Genomic DNA, 6,330 nt, shown 5'->3' on the forward strand with positions numbered 1-6,330 from the left:
TTCCGCTACAAGAGAGAAGGCCGGGAACTCACTGCGCAAGCGCGGCTGCGGGCCGCGCCGCGTCCGGCGAGGCGCTGGCGCCTTGCGCAAGCGCGGTGCCAGCGGCGAGCAGGCGCCACTCAGCCAGGGCCCACGCCCCGCCCACCCTGCGATGGATGGCGCGGCCAGCCATTGACAGCGCGGCCGAGGGGCACGGGGGCGGGCGCTGAGGTGACCCGTGGCTGTCCGTCCCGGACAGGGCGAGGAGGCAGCGGGCACGGCTGGGGATGGAGCTGTGGGCTGAGGGGAGGTCAGACCGCGGGGAGAGGCCCGGGATGGCCGCGGGCGGCCCTGACGGCCCGGTGGACGGCTGACAGCGGGGAGGGTGCCAGGGCATCCACCGCCGCCGCAGGAGAAGGGGCGGCTAGCGCTGCTGATGGCGCTGGCCTCAGGAGAAGCGGCCGCCGGGTGTCGGGAGAGCAGGACAAGGCTCGGAAGGGGGCTGAGCCGTTTGCGGTGCCGGGGCAGATAAGCTGGGTGGGGCGCAGCCAACTCCACTCCCCCCAAAGCATTGTTCCCCCGCTGATGCGCATCTTTTCACACCATCTGCGTTTATCGGTGTAAACGTAGTGGCTCCCTCCCTCCGTGCTTTTCAGGCCACTTCATAAGGGACAATGCCTTCTAGCGGCCTTCGCACAGGAGTAAGAAGCTATTAGGTATGTGACGGGACAAGCCCTTCAGTGCTTCTCTCTTATATTCAGGCTAGAGGAGAGAATTAATGGCACTCTTCCATTATCTGGCTACGGGCGGTCTTCTTCCCATTTGAGACACCAAAAGATGATGACACTTCCAGTATACTGTGTGCACAGTCAATATACAATCATCAAACATGTGACTGTTTCCTGAAAACTTGCTTCTCACAGATACTGGCCTCTTCCTGAGGGCTGGTCCCACTGGAATTTGGCTGCTCTGCTATGTTTGCCAAATCACTTGACCTTTGTTTCATCTAATCAGGGTAACTGGTCCAGTACCAACAGATGAACTGCTAGATATCAGAATAAAGCGCATATATGTATACTTGCCACAAGATGGGGGCATAACTGGATGACAGCACTTCAGGCAGATCACGTCTATTCAATATTTTAGTAAGGGTTTGAAAGAGGGAACAGAAGCTATGTTTCTAAAATTGGCAGGTGACACCAAACTGGCCAAAACCGCTAGCACCTGGAAGAAGGAATTCAGAATCATCTTACATTGATCCATACAAGAAATAAGCTAAGATCAAGGAGGTGAACTTCAATAACAAAAAGCAAAAAAATACTGCATATTGGAATTTGAAATCAAGTATATGAATTCAAAATAGCCAAATAATCAGAAAGTGATCACATGTGGATAGCAAATCAAAGCTAAATGTCTATCAGTAGCAACATGCTGCTGCAGAGGAAGTAAATCTAATTCTAGGCCATTAAAAGTGGCATTGCATATAAAATCTGGAAAGCGATCATTGCACTTGGCGCAGTCAAAGTATACTGAATGGGATTGATTCTGTCCACATGCAAAGCCCTGGAAACTCTTCCTTATGGTCAAGTGTTGTGAATAAGCTAATTTTTTATTCTCTCAACTTTTAGTAGTACTAAGCACAAACCAAAGGAAAACACCAAGGCTGGCCACACAACCTAAGTTCAAAGTCCATGATTGCTTAATCATACAATACATTAATGATATTTCATAACACAGTGTAATATGTAATCTTATACAGCTTATTTACTATCATGCAGTTTTACTGTGCAACTGCTAAGTTTCTAATCTCCTGAGAAGTCTTTGCAACAAGCAAAGTTAAGTCAACTTGAGAACTTCTGATAAGGTAAAATGTATAAATTATTTGCAAAAAGGGAGATAAATGCATGATGGTAAAACTCATATTCATTACTCACTAATCATTCCCCTTACAAAAGTTGGTAGTTCACATTACAGTTTTTTGAGGATTGTCTTAAAGAAAATAAAGCCAAGGTTGTGTATTTTCTGTGAATATGTATGTTTGACCAATCAATTGATCTATACATGTGTCTCTGCTTTGTGTTGCTTAGCTTGCAGAATTTTGCTGAACAGTTCTGCTTGTAATATTTTACATAACTACAGGTACTCAAATGTTCCTAAAAGCAACTGTCATTTGAAGGTGGAGAGGGTCTTCTGGTTCTTCTCTTAGGGCTATTAAACTCATGTTCTGCATTTCTAGAAAGATGCACATACTCGTAGGCCACAAAAGGAGATATTTACTGAGCTGCCCAGGGACATGTGAGGGTAAGGTCGAGGCAGACAGTAATTCCCTACTGCAAGAATTTAATGCATGTAACTATTTTAAGTAAATGTCACATGCTCGGGTTCACTATGAAGATCAATTTGCAGTAACTTTCTCTTGTTTCTTCAGCCTGACTTCCAACTGATGTTAGGCAGAACAGTTGCAATATTGCATTTCCTCTGTTATTAAACAGAACTGAGCTCAGGGGTTGCGATCCCAAGGAACACTTTTAAATAGTAGTTCTGGAGTATGCCATTTCCTGCAGAAGAGGGAGTTCTGTGTTGTGAGGGGAATTGTGCTATAGTGAAGCATTGCAAAGTGCTTGTGCCTCTTCCCCCCTCCTCTACCAAATTCTGTATGCTGCCTCACGTTCTTTAATTTGTGTCTGCCTGTCAAAGCCCTGAATTCCAATACATATACTTTTGCCTCCTGAACAGCATCTCTATTGCATTGCTTCACAGCCTATGGACAAGGCAGTAGTTTAGTGGTTTACCAGCCCTATTTTCCCTGCCCAAGCTCCCATCCCTTCCTCCCCACAAACATGTACATACACTTCACAGAGATCCCTGTATGGATTGGGAACAGATTGGATTTAAGAGCCCATAAGCTTAGCAGATCTGGAATCATACCTAAGTTACAGACCCGTGAAGTCCTGCTTTACGTAACAGATTCAGGTCCAATTTCATAGCCAGCTTAAGCTATCACTGGCTGGCACCACTGCTGAAAGAAGTATCTACCCCCTTCACCTGTCCTTGATTGACCCCATCTATTGTGCCAGCATAAGTTTCTGGCACTGGTTCACTCAAAAAAGACATGCTTCTGATCACACCCTCCTGATGATTCTTCCAAAAAGAACTTTTGTGTTCAATTTTTTTTCCCCACACCCAACGCTGTAAAGAATCGCACAATGAGCTGACTATGCAAAAAGCCACAAACCTGGTCTAAACTCCCAGTCCTTCAACTTACCCCAGGTCTGTGCTTAGCTTCATGTGCTGGGGACAGTTTACTGACATTTATGTGTCTAAGATAAGGGCAAAAATTCTTACCTCAAAGAGAGGAAATATTTAACAGCAGCAGCTATGTTTCAGCTCTGCAGAAACTTAAAGTTCCTCACACAATATGAGCAAGAAAAAAATAGCATGAAATAAAATCTCTTCCAGTCCCATTTTTACTTCTGTTGTCAAGAAGTAGTAAGGCAGAAAGGATCCTCTTTCTCACTGAAAAGCCAACGAGTTAAAAAACCACACTTTGGATGATAAACTTTTTGGAGGGCTTTGAATGAGGGCTGCTTTGTGTTCTGCAGCAGAGTAGATAACATGTGTAATCTGAACACTAACCACCCTGCTTTGTCTGTCACTGCTGCTAAGGACAGACTGAGGAACATAAAGGAAGGAAGGGACAGTCAACTGTGCTTCTCCAGTGCTGTGGGATCCCTTGGGGCAGTCCGAGGATCCTTTTGCAGATTTTATCTCAAGAGGAACCAGGCTTCAGGCCCACCAAAGGCCTGTGTCTCAGCTGGCACAGCAGCCCAGGGCTGGCAGGGGGAGAGCAGTTGGGCAGGGATTTTGCCAGCTCTGTGGAGAAGCAAAAGACAGCCTTCCTCGAGCAGCGATCCTCCCCAGCCTGCAAGAAGCTGAGGCTGGTGTCTAGGTGTTTTAGTGCTGATCATGTCCTTCCTTAGCAGTCAAATCAGTACAGCCGGTATTGTTTTGGAAGTGGGACAGGGTACGAACGGAGCAGCTGGATTTCAAAACTGGCTATAAGTGAGTATGAGCTGAGGTTTCAAACTTTTTTGGATTTATAGGCCCACCAAAATCATATGAAGGTGTAAAAAGTCTAAGCCTTTGCACAACAGGTTTACAGCCAAATACTTTAATTCTTGCTATGCCAGGAACACCCAGTTCACTGGTGCCGTATGAAATATAAGAAAATTCTCTTTATTTTATTATATTGTAGCTCCTGATTAATCCACTTAAGTGTGAAATGGTATATCTGCCCTTAATTCCTAGCTGCATCATTTGCAGATCATGTAAGTAGCAACTTAATCATCACCCATGCTTGTAGATCATCCTTCCCAGCCTAAATGTGTGATTGTGAGAGTTTTTGAGATATTTCAAGAGCAAGTATTATTCAAAACTCATTTATAACTAGAAATAGAATGGTTTTATTTTTCCTTTACTGAGCATATCTTCGGCTGCCAAAGGAATATACTAAACTAGCTGCCCTATTCAGTCATCTACAGGAACACAGCTGAATGTATTGTGTAAAAAATAGCCTACTTTTAAACAGGGATATGCTTGACACATCTGAGATTGACTCTGTCTCTCTGCCCACTTAAAAGGGTCCTTAAAATTCCTAAATGTTTTTTAAATATTATAAACCTCATAATTAGATTTAAGCTGAACCTTTTCTCATGATGGTGGTATTACAAAATCAGCATTTAGAAAAGAAAAAATTCTTTTTGGTCATACAGCATGGTTCTTTCTGGTGTATCTTGTATCTTTCTGGTGTTAAATATTAATTTGGACCACTCTTCCTGTCAAAATTAGTAAATGCAAATCTCTTTTTCAACAGCAGATATCAATCAAGGTGTAATGACTGTTATTTCTGTATTTCTGAGCCTACCGAGGAAAAAAAATAAAGCACAAAACCCTCAGTGTTCCCTCAGACATCCATCATCTTGTGCTTCTCAACACTTGATCCTTCAGTTATTCTAAATGCTAAAAGACATCAGACTCTCTAAGAGGTGGTTCCTGATCTACAGAAGCAAGCTAGAACAACTGATACACAACACACTCCCATCGCAAACCTGCAAGGGAGAGCATCTCTGATGGAAGCTGCAAAACACACAGATGACGCTAGTAATAAGGACTGAATAAGGACTGGAGGCGGGTGGGTGGGGAGGTGGGCAAGCTAGGATTGGGGCTTTTTTTTTTTGTATTTGTGGCTTTGCTGTTTTTCACCTCCACTGAAGAACATGGGTTTTTATATGTTTCTGTTTTTCATCAAGTTCAATATGAAAAACACCACACCTTGATGTGATAAAGTAAGAGCTGCTCCAGTTAGTTTCAATTATCCAAAATTGGTGGTGCTCTTGTTTAATAATGAGTGTTTCTGCTAATGGCAAGAACACCAAGATAGTTATAAGGAGGACTTTTCTGAAGAGGATGTATATGTGGACTTACATGGTTGAACTGTTATTTTGTTCAGAAATCTCCATTTCCATGCATTCAGCATTCAACTGCTTTAACTAAAATACAGTTTAATTTGCACCAGCTGTAAAATTCCAGCTGTATTTAATTGTGTGGGAATGGACCCGTCACATAGTTGAAGAGACATTGTTAACAACGTATCCACACTGTTTACCTTCTACTGTGATACAGCCGGGATACACGTTCAAGTTAAGGCTGCGTAAGTACTATGAAGCACAAGTATTGTATCTCAGTTAAAGAGTTGAGCAGCCCACCAGGAATTAAATTTTAAGAAGTACTATTTTACGGAAGTAGATTTTGCAGACTTACTTTTAAGCAACTACTGTGTAACACATTAAGTTACATGTAATATGAAATGTGCGATGAGACAAATGATATTTAAACAGTAGTTTTTCAATTGCAGGAGAGTTGTAGAATATGCTTTTGTTGAGGGAGGCTGTATTTGAAAGGTCGGTTAGGAGAAAGCATAAGTAACGGGTTTTTTTCGTCTCAGTATGCAGTAAAACGGTGCTCCATGATTACAGTCAGGTCCGGGGAGGTACTGGCAAGTTTTAGTGACGTTGATTATTCTAAACTTCAGCCCGCATCGAGCAGAAGCGGGCTGGGCGCCAGCTTGCTACCCACACCTGCTTGAGCAGCCCTCCGCATGAGGGAGGGCCAGGCGACGTGCGGGACAAGCGGCTGCCCCTCACGGAGCGGGAAGGCCCTACCGCCCGCCCGGCTGTGCCCCAAGGGGCCCTTGCGGGCCGCCCCACCGCGGCGGGCTCTTACCGGCTGCTCCGCCAGCTCCTTCCGCCGCGGAGGCTGCGCTCCCGCAGAGGGACGAGGAGGGCGGGCCCG

This window comes from Haliaeetus leucocephalus, unplaced genomic scaffold, assembly GCF_000737465.1.
Source record: "Haliaeetus leucocephalus isolate CR32 unplaced genomic scaffold, Haliaeetus_leucocephalus-4.0 Scaffold1, whole genome shotgun sequence".
NCBI classification, from domain to species: Eukaryota; Metazoa; Chordata; class Aves; order Accipitriformes; family Accipitridae; genus Haliaeetus; species Haliaeetus leucocephalus.